General features: G+C 40.3%; 1 protein-coding gene across 9 annotated transcripts in view; it reads right to left on the bottom strand.

Moving 5' to 3' along the window:
• STXBP5L (syntaxin binding protein 5L) overlaps nt 1–13,778 on the bottom strand; it is a 196,862-nt gene that overhangs the window by 162,497 nt on the left and 20,587 nt on the right. The window lies entirely within an intron of this gene.

The raw sequence follows: 13,778 nt of genomic DNA, 5'->3' as shown, positions 1-13,778 counted from the left end.
GATCAGATTATCAGAAACATAGGTTCAGAAACCAACAGTGTTCTAAATAAATTACTATTAAATTTAGATGATATATAAACAATGTTTTAGAAGGATCATAGGAATGAAGCAGAATGGACTCTAGAAAAAAAAAAAAAAAAAAAGGAAAGAAAACTGTATGGATGATAATATATACATTTAAAAGCTACTTGAAATTATCTGGAAAGTTACAAACCAGTGGCTCCTTGCAAATGTTTTTGAAATAAAAAACAAAGCAAAACACAGCAATACAGAATTTAGTCTAACCATTATTCTCTACAAACAAACAGTAACTCCTCCAAAAAAAGTAATAAGACACCGATCTCTTCGTACTGCTTGGCCTTGTAAAAAGTCATGAAACTGGACAACCATTTCTACAGTTTTTAAAAGGCTGCAAATAGTCCTTACATTGAAAAAATGAGGAAACTGTAGGGACACAGAGTAAGAGAAAATTCCTCATCTGCTTGAGTAGGACAAAATGACTATGTCAACAACCTGAAAAACTGAATTTTAACAGTCCTCAAAAACTTCTAGTAGGATCTACAAGAAATTAAAAAGCGTTTCCAAAAGGTGTAGGAGATAGGGGAGCATGGTCTAATTTTGATAGTGATTTTGACATTCTGAAGACAATCACCAAAAGTTAGGGCACTTAGGCTGAAGTCACAATATTCCAGTGTAGATCTAGTAATGTTTGATTTATTTGTAAATCTGTACCAGGTCATTCGGTTCAGCAAGTTTATTAAGGAACTGTAAACAGACCTACATAAATGTGGTGAAAGACCAAGATGCTCACTGTTTACAAATGCAAAGTAACCTGTCATTGGAAGAAAAAAATACGTATAATTGCTTATGCACATTAAGAGAATCTGAAATAACAGCAGAATAGAACTGTAAAGCCCTATATCTAATGTTATACAAATTGTTGATGAATACAATTGCTGCAATAAAAAAGCCCCATGGGAGATCCTATGTGCCTATGAGCTTCAATCTGACATGAAGATTCACAGCTCAATTTCTCTCTAAAAGTTAACTTTATAAGATTCTGTTGTTAAAAATATCCTGCCTGAAGTTCCACAATCATGTCTGAATAATAATTGCAATGAACAGTGACAACAGGGCTCCAGGGCATATGTACTATGGTTATATAACCACAGATTGACTAAAACTTTAAAAAAAAGACAGTTTCGTTTCCATGGACAGTAGAAAAATGCCTAAATAACACTTGATACTGTTGTAGTTGGTCTTGAAATTGATCAAGGAAAAAAATTTTAAATAAGCATTTATGAAAATTTATGTGTGAGAATCAAAAGACTTTATATTATTATTATTTTTTTTTTTAATAAAAGATGCTCTAACAAGTCTGTTCTTTAAGCGGCTTGAAAATCCTTAGTGTCAAATTTTCAAACTATTTAGTTTAGGTAAGCTTTCTTTAGTATCATCCAAGCTACTTACTCATTTCAAAATCAGCAGCAAGGGCAGATAAAACTTAATTACCGAAGTCTTTGATTGCCTAGAAAGTCAGACTTTCCTTTCTAATCGTTGCTATAACTACAGAAGCTATTAGTTCTTCCTACTCCCTATTAAGGAAGAAGAGAAAGCAAAATGAGAAATATTGAATGAAAATCTGGACTTTAAAGGTATATCACAGAATCACAGAATGGCTTGAGTTGGAAGGGACCTTAAAGATCATCTAGTTCCAACCCCCTGCCATGGGCAGGGACACCTCTCACTAGACCAGGTTGCTCCAAGCCCCATCCAACCTGACCTTGAACACTTCCAGGGATGGGGCATCCACAACTTCTCTGGGCAGCATGTTCCAGTGCCTCATCACCCTCTGAGTGAAGAATTTCCTCCTAATGCCTAATCTAAATCTCCCCTCTTTTAGTTTAAAACCATTCCCCCTCATCCTATCATTATCTTCCTGAACAAACTGGTGCTCTCCATCTTTTTGATAAGCCTCCTTTAAATACTAAAAGGCTGTCAATAAGGTCTCCCTAGAGCCTTCTCTTCTCCAGGCTGAATATCCCCCGCTCTCTCGGCCTTTCTTCATAGGAGAGGAGCTCTAGCCCTCTGATCATCTCTGTGGCCCTTCTCTAGACCCACTCTAACAAACCCACATCCTTCTTGTGCTGGGGGCCCTAGACCTGGACCTAGCACTCCAAGTAGGGCCTCACAAGGGCAGAACAGAGTGGGACAATCACTTCCCTCAACCTGCTTAACATTCGTCTGTTGATGCAGCCCAGGATACAGTTGCCACCTTCTGGGCTACAGTCACACACTGCTGCCTAATGTTGAGCTTTTCATCCACCAGAATCCCAAGCACTTCTCTGTGGGCTGTTCTCAATGAGTTCTCCACCCAGTCTGTCCTCATGTCAGGGATTGCCGCGACCCTGATGCAGCACCTTGCACTTGGACCTCTTGGACCTCATCAAGTTCACATGGACCCAATTCTCAAGCTTCTCCAGGTCCCTTTGGATGGCATCCCTTCCTTCTGTTGTATTAACTGCACCACTCAGGTTGGTGTCATTTGCAAATTTGCTGAGGGTGCACTTGATCCCACTGATATATGTGTATATATATATATACATATATCTTGTAAGCAGGATAATAATAAACTACAGTTTTAATTAGGAATGCAAAGCTACCAATGAAAGGACAAATAAACTCATGGTTTTAATAGATTTGGCTATTTCTAATTCAGATGTTGAGAGCATCTTTATGTAATCTACTTCTCTGAAATTCAGCTGTGTTTTACGTAAAGATTAATTCAATATTTACACTCATATTTTAAGTGCATTTAAATCAAGAAAATAAGTTATGATTCTTACACTAATGCAAAACTAATTCCAGTTCTGAGAGAATTATTTACTATATTATCACACTGAATTGTTGAAGAAGTGCTAAAGACTGTATAATAAATAATGAAGACTTTCAAGCCAAGAATTCAGAAAGATTATCAACTGCAAGAGTTGTGTTTGCATGTACAGTCTTGATTTGCTAGTCCATAATTACGATTATGATGCCAACATTGTATTAAAGAGGACAGAAGTGGAATATACTTGCTAAAGACCACATGAATTTAGGAGCTGATGATCACATAGGTGAAATATTAAATATGTGAAATATTTGGAGGACACAGAACACATCCTTACTTAGCCACTGTTCTTTATGTTCATAACGGTATTCATCACTGTCATGAATATATTTAAGGACTTATTTTTTCTATAGCGCTGAAAAATATAATTTTGATATTACAATTTAGAAGACTTCCTGACACTGGTAGATGCTTTTCCATTTTACATATATAAACAGCAGAAATCAAGTGAGAGGCTCTATTTATTAAAGGGCAAAGGACTTGAAAAGGGGAAAGCGGATTTCATCAAGGGGAAATCGTGCTCGACCAACCTTGTTGCCTTCTATGATATCGCCAGCTGGGTAGATGGAGGGAGAGCAGTGGACATCATCTACCTTGACTTCAGCAAGACTTTTGATAATGTCTCCCATGACATTCTGCTAGAAAAGCTGAGAAAGTGTGGGATAGAGAAGTGGACAGTAAGGTGGGTTGAGAACTGGCTGACTGGCCAAGCTTAGAGGGTGGTGATCAGTGGCAGAGAGTCTGGTTGGAGACCTGTGACTAGCAGTGTTCCCCAGGGCTCAGTGATGGGTCCTGTCTCGTTCAACATCTTCATCGATGACCTTAATGAGGGAATAGTATCCACCCTCAGCAAGTATGCCGGTGATACAAAGCTGGAAGGAGTGGCCGAGACGCCAGAAGGCTGTGCTGCCATTCATAGAGATCTGGGCAGGCTGGAGAGCTGGGCAGGAAGAAACCAAATGAGGTTTAACAAGAGCAAGTGTAGAGTCCTGCACCTGGGAAGGAACAACCACATGTATCAGTACAGGCTGGAAGACGACCTGCTGGAGAGGAGCTCTGTGGAGAAGGACCTGGGGACAGGTTGACCATGAGCCAGCAGTGTTCCCTGGTAGCCAAGAGAGCCAATGGGATCCTGGCATGCATTAAAAGGAGTGTGGCCAGCAGGTCAAGGGAGGTGATCCTCCCCCTCTACTCTGCCCTGGTCAGGCCTCACCTGGAGTACTGTGTCCAGTTCTGGGCTTCCTGGTACAAAAAAGACAGGGGTCTCCTGGAAAGAGTCCAGCAGAGGGCCACAAAGATGATACTGGGCCTAGAGCATCTCCCCTATGAGGAAATGCTGAGAGACCTGGGTCTGTTCAGCCTTAACAAGACCGAGAGGGGATCTTATCAATGTTTATAAATACCTGAGGTGTCATAGACAAAGGGATATGGCCAACCTCCCTTCAGTGGCCTGTGGGGAAAGGACAAGGGGTAGCGGCCACAAAATGGAGCACAAGAAGTTCCACACCAGCATGCGAAAGAACTTCACAGTGAGGGTGACGGAGCACTGGAACAGGCTGCCCAGAGAGGTTGTGAAGTCTCCTTCTCTAGAGATATTCAACACCCATCTGGATGCCTACCTGTGCAATCTACTCTAGGGAACCTGCTTTGGCAGCGGGATTGGACCCAATGATCTCTTGAGGTCCCTTCCAACCCCTACAATTCTGTGATTCTGTGAATACATGGTCTGGTAGGAAAATGTAGGGATATGTAGATTAAAAGTCTTTGGTGAGAAGATTGATGTGAGACTCTGTTCTGGTTTCAGCTAGGACAGAGTTAATTTCCCTCCTAGTAGCTGGTAGGGTGCTATGTTTTGGATTAGGATGAGAATAGTGTTGATGACATGCTGATGTTTTGTTGCTTAGCAGTGCTTACACTAAGCCAAGGACTTTCCAGCTTCTTGCTCTGTCCTGCCAGCGGGCAGGCTGGGGGTGCAGCAGGAGCTGGGAGGTGACAGACCCAGGACAGCTGACCCAAACTGGCCAAAGGGGCATTTCATACCATACAGGGTCATGCTAAACAATATATGGGGGTGGATAGCCACAGTGAGCGGTTGCTCAGGAATAGGCTGGGCATTGGTCAGCAGGTGGTGAACAATTGCATTGCGCATCACTTGTTTCGTACACATTATTAGTAGTAGTACTATTATCACTATTATCTTTATTATTATTTTCCTGTCTTAATAAACTTTCTTTATCTCAACCCACAGGCTTCACTTTCCCGTTTCTCTCCCCCATCCTAGACACAGAGGGGGAAGGGTGAGCAAACGGCTGTGTGGTGCTTAGCTGCCAGCCAGGTTAAACCACAACAGACTCTTCTATCTCAAGTTTAAATACTAGTGGATACAGGATGAGCACAAATGCTAAGATGTAGCATCCATCACTGCATTTGATGTTCAGTCTGATCTTGTACACTTGCTCTGAGAGGGTCTCCCAGCTCTTATCCTTCAACAGATACTGCTGGAGAATTGTCTAGGTGATTAATCACATTAGTGTTCTATCGAATACTGAGCTACCTGACCCTTATAAAAGTAAGACCCTTGTGGGTGTCTACAAAAAAAAAAAAAAAAAAAAAAAAAAAAAACATTTAGATCACCTGAAGAGGATGGGCATTTCTCAGGATAGAAAACTGAGCAGAGATGTTCAGAAGTTTGTTTTCAATTTCAGATGCTAGAATTCTATCTAAATCTTGCTTAGGCACTCCAGTGAGGTTTTTGATATTACAGAATTCAATAGGGTTGTTCTTGTGAGTAAAGCGATGTACTGGGTCAGGTCTTAAGAACACATGTGCTGTTATGTCTATACAGTACCTTTATATATTTCCCACCCTTAACTTTTGGAATTCTTCAAGTAATCAGATGTTATCACTGGGAGCATATACTAATATCTCTCAAGTGCTCATGTGATTACTCAACAGGACTATCTCATACACAAATTGGATGACTCATTTCCTTCAGGGAGTAAATAAACAAAATCTCTCACACCTTAAATGGGAAGAGGATAAACAACCCTCAGTAAACTGAAAGAGAACAGACAAGCAGTCTATACCATTTAGCATAATGCAAAGAAAATACTCTGCAGACTTAATAAGTAAGTAAAGGGTGAGAGCTTAAACCTTGCAGAGAGGACAAGGAAGAAAAGTACAAAATGAAAATGTAAAGCCATCATGTTAATTTGTCAAATCATTTTGGATTTAAAACGCTGAGGAAAAAATGTACAACTTACAGTTTGTTAGAAGTTTAGTTGTTCAGTTCATACCATTTGGATACCTCTCAAAGGACAGAAAAACAGCAACAACAACAAAACATAATGCTACTTATGCCCTATTTATGTACTGGATTCTTCAGTAAGAGGACATAACACATATGCAAAGAATCTCTTCTCTGCATCAGCCTGCAGTCACTTTTACCTTCCATGATCCTCTTATCAATATACTATAGGGAATAAACATTACCTTGCCTACTTGATTTCACAAATGGCATTGAAACTCTTCACTCCAGCACTTCCTTTTTTGTTTAAAAAAGGCCAAAATCAAATATAAGTTTTCATTTAATTTTTATCTAAGAGACTACGTTCTCACATTCTGAAATTATGTCCCTCTCATGAATTTGCCTAAAAAGATAAAATGAACTGGCATTGAAGCTATGCAAATAATCTACTGACTAGAGAATGTATGAGGTCTGTATAAGGAATATAGGGACTTCCTAACCATATATATAGCCAAATATTTTAAAGTAAGCTCCTCAACAGATAAAGTATTGTGTTAGCCACTCCTTAGCTCTAAGCATTTATCTTAAAGTGAGATTTCTCAAACTCTACAAATTAAGATTAATAAAACTGCTGTGAACAAGGAAGTACTATTGTTATAATCTAAGTAGAAGTGGGCCAAGCATCTGCCTACATTTGAGATCAAGAAATTACTTGAAGCTGTGAACTTACATTGTGCAAATAATTAGGAAAACAACAACAACAACAAAAAAAAGACTAGGTTGCAAGTTCTAATATACTTCCAAGAGACAATGTAGTTGAGTAAAATTATTCATGTGCATGCTTACTACTCAAATGTTAGTATACTTCTACCACACATCCCATTGATTCACTGAAGAGTTTCTGATCTCATAGTAAAAGCACAGTGCATTTGACATCAGTTTGTATCATATAAGCTGCATAATTCAGCAGATCTGTATTTATTTACTGATGTTTGAAATATGTAAATAAAATGTCATAGAGCTATCAATTTTGCATAGTAGAAAATACAGCTAAATAACAAAACAGAAACTCAAACTCTCCTAGAAGCCTTAATATTTAAAATGTACCTTCTGTAACTTCTTTAAATCTAGCAGTGTATTATGTGATTAAAGTTCAAGCTTTCTTGGTGCAATCACAGAAACAAAAACTAAAACAAACAAACAAAAACACACAGAGAAATTAACCATAATACAAAACAATTAAGTTCTGCTATGTCCTGCTTACATTCTGTGAACGTTTTTAGAACAAATTTTGAATAGTGATACACAAACATACCCAGACTTAGTATCTACTCAGCAAGGTGAAAAAATCCCCAGAGACTGTTCACTAGAAATCACAATTATTATCAATAATTAGAGAGAAGACTGTAAAATCTTATTCATTTTTGCAATGACAGAATGCTAATACCACTAGATTTCCAGTCATCCTTACTTGAAAACCATAAATATTCAAATAAATGGGACTGCAGAATTTTCAAGAAGTACACGGAAACTAGTTGGGATGGAGTTTATTTTCTTCATGGCAGCCTCTCTGGTGTTGTGTTTGGGATTTATGACCAAAACAGTGTTGCTTTCATGCCAGAGGTTTTGCAACTGGGGAGCACTGCTTGGACAGCATCAAGGTTTCCTTTTTCCACTGTGCTCTCTTGGGAGTAGGCTGGAGTGCACCAGAAGCTGGGAACACAGCTGGGGCAGCTGACCCAAACCTACCAGAAGGATATTCCATTACAAAACAGCAATGACAGCTCAGAAAAATGAGGATGAACCAGGGACATTAGTGGTTATGGCACTCATCTCCCCAAGTAGCCGTTAGCGCGCTGAGGCCCTGCTTACCAGGAAGTGGCTTGACATCTGTCTGCTGGTGGGAATTCATGAATGGATTCCTTACTTTGCTTTGCTTGAGCACATAGCTTTTCTTCACTTATTGAACTGTCATTATCTTGACCCACAAGTTTTCTCACTTTTGCTTTTCTGATTCTGTCCCCTGTTCTGCTGGGGGAAAGGAGTGAATGCCTGTGTGCTGCTTGGCTGCAAGCCAGGTCAACCCACCACAAGACACTACCAAAGAAAGATGCTGTAATTGCAAAATCTGGGATGTAATACCTAATGCAATATGCCTATGAAGCAAACATGCCCGGAAGAAGAAGGACAGACTATAAAGGAAGGGACTCTTCTTACTTCTATCAAAACCCGATGTAACTGAAAGGTGGCTTCCTGAGTCCTCCCTGACTTGCAAGTATTTTGGTATTATGTTAGCACAACAGCAGATGTACCAATCTTAAAATAAAGCCTCATTTACTTTTTCTTTTATATTTAGTCTTTAAAGCACTTATTATGAATGATTTTATTGAACTAGTCTTTGTATACCAACACAAAATCAGAAGAGGTGCTCAAGACATTATTGTAACGACACAGGGGCATAATTTAGAAAGCTTGGCACTGACATAATTTACATTCCCATACATAGTGGAGCTAGAGCAAAACTCCAAAAGTTCGCATTCTGCAGGTGCGTAATTGCATACACCACCAGTGCTCAGATATTGTCTTTCTTATTTCTAATTTTCTTGTTCCCATTTGTACCATCTCTGAGCGGCAACACTATTTCCTAGCCTGCCTCCCTAGTCCAAGTTTGGACAATGTACCCTGTGAGATGCCACAAAAGGGCAATGCAATTTAATCCTGCATCTGCAGGAACCATGTTGGCAGTACACTTTAGTGAACACATTTTCCTGGACCTTCTTTTCTGTCAAAAAAAGATAGGCAGAATGATATTTGGTGAGTCTTCGCTACAAAGATTGTTTTGTGCATGACCAACTGGAGGTTCTGGTCCTAAAAACATAAGCTCAGATTTGTGGGACAGCATTTTCCTCTGGACGTGAGAGCTGGACCAAGAGTTGATACAAAACTTTCAGACGAGGAGCAGAATCACAGAGGCCCTCTGCTCTAAGTTAATACTACTACTTCTTCCACTTACGTAGAAGTCCATGCATGTTTTCAAGAGTATCAATAACTCCATGGAGCCTTGCAGCTCCAACTCTGAATTTTTAATTAGTAACCAATTTGCAGTGAGTAAGTGCACCAATGATGATAGAGTGCCTCAGATACAATCCTTCAAACTATCTTCTTTCAAATAGTAACAGTAGGCCACTCCAACAAAATCATCCCAGCCTTAGCCAGTTCACTGAATCCACAATTCTATAGTACTGCTCAGGACTGCAAGAACTACCTAAAACTCTTGAACTACCATCTCTTATTATGCAAGCCTTGGAGGTCCACCAGTGTAGACATATAAGAATATCAACAGTTAATAGTAATATTAATTCTGTTCTATGATCTGGTGGAGAATAATGACTTCATTACATCAGGGACAGGATCTTTATTACTGTGTGGGTGCTATATATATCACAACTGGGGGTGCTGGCTAACAGCAGGTTCAACATGAGTCAGCAGTGTGCCCTGGCAACCAAGAGGGCAAACCACATTTTGGGGTGCATTAAACACAACATAGCCAGCTGGTCAAACAAGGTCAAAAAATGGCCAAAGCTCCCATAACATTCAACATTAGTGCAGCCTCACCTTGGATATTGTGTGCAGTTGTGGGCTCCTCAATATAAAAAGGATGTGAAAGTACTTGAATGTGTCCAGAGGATGGGAACAAAGCTGGTAAAAGGGCAGGACACATGTCCTGTGAGGAGAAGCTGAGGACACCTGGGTTGCCCAGTCTGGAGAAAAGGAGGCTGAGAGGCCACCCCATGGCTCTCTGCAACTCCCTGAGGAGGGGAAGCACAGAGGAGGTGCAGCCTCTGCTCCTGTCACTGATGATGGGATGCATGGGAAGGGCACAACGCTGCACCAGGGGAGGGTCAGGCTGGATGTTAGAGAAATGTCTTTTTTATGAAGGTGGTCAAACACTGCAGCAGGCTTCCTGGAGAGGTGGTCGATGCCCCATGGATGTCAGTGTTCAAGAGGCATCTGGATAATGCCCTCAAAAACATGCTTTAACTTTTGGTTAGCCCTGAAGTGATCAGGCTGTTGGACTAGATGATCTCTGAAGATCCCTTCCAACTGAACTATCCTATCCTATCCCATCCCATCCCATTCTGTTTTATTCACAACAGAAGCTGCATACCTCCATGCTGCCGAGTCTTGAGAATAGGCCCTGACAATGACAGAACCCATTCCTGGTTTGGCTGCCCCTTAAGACACGTAGGGGTAAGTCAAAAGTGCTTGACTTAGTGCAAGGCCTTATGTCCCTCTAAATCATAGGTGCTCTCGGCAAAGACTCAGGATAGCCTTTCCTTCAGACAGGAATAGTGAGGCCTAGTTGTTTTTTTCCAGCACTAACTCCCAAATTCTGCAAATGATTTAGCTATTAAGGACAGTACACATGTACATGCTACTTTTCAAAATTATTGAGGAGACCTATGAATTTAATTTGTGTCCAGAAGGGGACTGAGTGGGTTGGAAGTAATGTGCTTAAGTGGTGATGACTTCTACGTGCAAATTTCTAAACTGTCTTTGACCTCTTTCACACCAAAACTAAAAAGGAACTGGTTGCCACATTTTCCCTCCCTGCAGTTCCTTTGGATGATGATACTGATGCCATGGTCACATTCTTCAATGCCTCCTAAGATTTGCCTACTTCAACCATTCACTTTCTGATAGCTCTTGATCCACAACCCCTTTTGGACAAGATTGGTTTCTCCAATGATGCTCTTTTTTGATTATTCCTTCTATACTCATGTTTGGCTTTGAATGCTACATGTGCAGCGCTCAGGAAATGTCTTTGTTCTTGACTTGAACAATTTCCTCAGAAAAATATATAATTCAGATGCTGCTTTGCACAGGTCAGAAGAAAGGTGGAGATTATGTTGCTTGCTTGCTGTTTCACTAAGTAAAGGAAGGAGTCAGGGCTGAGGAATAGGAATGTAATCACTATGTGAAGTAGAGTAAAGTAGGGTATGGTTAGGGAAAGAGGGACTGAGTTGGCTATGGATGAGGGAAAATAACCTCAAAGAAACCATTCCCTCTTACTCTCCTGAATGATATCATAGTTTCTGTTCTGTCCATCTCCTCATTTTTTCAGTCCTCTGTACCTAAGACAGAAATGGGTCCATTTTTCACAGAGAAAAAAAAAAAAACACAACAAAACAAAACAAAACAAAACACCAGCATATGCATGTACCTATATACTTTGCTATTTTACTGGATAATAGTTTTCCTAAACTATATGGAGAAACATCAGTCCTCTCTCCCACCAAAATTATTCCTTAGATAAAAAAAAAAAAAATAATAATAATAATAAAAAGACAGGATAAATAACTAAACATATAGGTTGACTTTAAATTTCTGTATTTTAAAGATGTTTGCCAAATTTAGGTCATGAGTATCTGTCTAAAAAGATAATTAGTAGGTTGGAAAGGAGAGCAGATTGATGTGCTTTACTTCCTATGAGTGACAACATTTCTGTTGATGAAAGTTTTGAACAAAAAAAAAGGTAGGAAAAGGTGAAAACCCCTATAGGTCACCCAGAATCTAATTAAGACATACCAATTCTCTGAGAAAGTTGCCTATCACTACTAAGCAACATTTCAGTATCATTTGAAGGTGTTTTTTTTTTTTAATTAATAAACTCAATCAAATTATTGAAACAAAAACACAAAGTATTTTTTTCAGATAGCGATCATAAATGCAGTCATCAGCTCTGATCAAAATCCTGCCAGATCCATCCACCTGTATGTCAATTTAATATGCATCTCCAAATACATTAAAATCTATTTTTTTTAGATTTGTTTGCAAATGTCAGACTTTTTTGTTTCCCCCTCCTGGATTAACATCAATTGAAAGTGTGGTAAGCCCAGTACATTTAACTGTAACATATTTAGCCTGTTTACTTATAATGCATGAAAGAGACCTGGGACACCAATGGCCCCAAATATAAACATATATGCAGAGGCCTAATATGTACACACATGAGTGCACACAGACAGGTATTTAATAATCTCATAACAGATTTAAAATTCCCTAAACTCTGGGTTTGTCAGATTTAATCATACAATTTAATTTGAATATTTTTATATATTTTATACTTTTTTATTCTTGTAGATTGACATGAAATTCATTTCTCTAATAACCCATTTAGGTATCCATGCATATAAAAATACACATATGTATGTATTGATTACCAGGGGGATTTTCAGAAAAACTTATGTTAGGAGTACTGACTCAGTGAGGTTTGTGTTCCTGAGTCACTCAAGCACTCTGGAAAAATCCCAAATATATTCCACAATGAGATAAAGATGAAACGCATCAATGGTTCTTCCAAATCAAACACCAGAACTTCAGTTTTATGATCTTGTCTGCCCTTCCCCCATTCCATCTGTGCAATAAATCACATAGAGTAAACAGCATGGAAGACAGCTTATTTTAAGGATGAAGATCTAGTGAAGCTTTGTTTAGATTAAGAGACAGCAGTTTTAGGGAGAGTAAACGTGCTACACTTTATACTTAGATGTTATGCCACTGTTCTCACAGACTATCACTTTACATTATATTGCTTTCTTTTAAATATATCCATCCTGATGTCCACTCTGACATCAAACATTCTTTATCATGCTTCCTTTAACTACTGTAAAATTCCGTGTCTCCTCAGAACTCCACAGGTGATGATTTAATTAGTGCTCTTTGATTTTCTCTAGAGCTCACAAACATCCCCAGTTGTACTTCCCCCTAACACGGTCTCTCCGTGTGCATCAGCTGCTGAATATCCTTGCTGTTCAGTAGAGCTATCTTAGGTTTACAGAATCACAGAATCACAGAATCACAGAATCACAGAATTTTCTAGGTTGGAAGAGACCTCAAGGTCATCGAGTCCAACCTCCAACCTAACGCTAACGCTAACAGCCCTCCACTAAACCATATCCCTAAGCTCTACATCTAAGCGTCTTTTGAAGACTTCCAGGGATGGTGACTCCACCACTTCCCTGGGCAGCCTGTTCCAATGCCTCACAACCCTTTCTGTAAAGAAGTTCTTCCTAACATCTAACCTAAAACTCCCCTGGCTCAACTTAAGCCCATTCCCCCTCGTCCTGTCACCAGGCACGTGGGAGAACAGGCCAACCCCCACCTCGCTACAGCCTCCCTTGAGGTACCTAAAAAGAGCGATAAGGTCACCCCTGAGCCTCCTCTTCTCCAGGCTGAACAAGCCCAGCTCCCTCAGCCGCTCCTCGTAGGACTTGTTCTCCAGGCCCCTCACCAGCTTCGTCGCCCTTCTCTGCACCCGCTCAAGCACCTCCATGTCCTTCTTGTAGCGAGGGGCCCAAAACTGAACACAGTACTCGAGGTGCGGCCTCACCAGAGCTGAGTACAGGGGGACGATCACCTCCCTAGCCCTGCTGGTCACGCTGTTCCTAATACAAGCCAGGATGCCGTTGGCCTTCTTGGCCACCTGAGCACACTGCTGGCTCATATTCAGCCGACTGTCCACCATCACTCCCAGGTTCTTCTCTGCCTGGCAGCTTTCCAACCATTCCTCTCCCAGCCTGTAGCTCTGCTTGGGGTTATTGCGCCCCAGGTGCAGGACCCGGCACTTGGCCTTGT

Source organism: Aythya ferina (genome assembly GCF_964211825.1).
Source record: "Aythya ferina genome assembly, chromosome: 1".
Lineage (NCBI taxonomy): Eukaryota > Metazoa > Chordata > Aves > Anseriformes > Anatidae > Aythya > Aythya ferina.
Note: the sequence above shows the minus strand (reverse complement) of the source record. Positions and strands in the feature narration are given on the sequence as shown.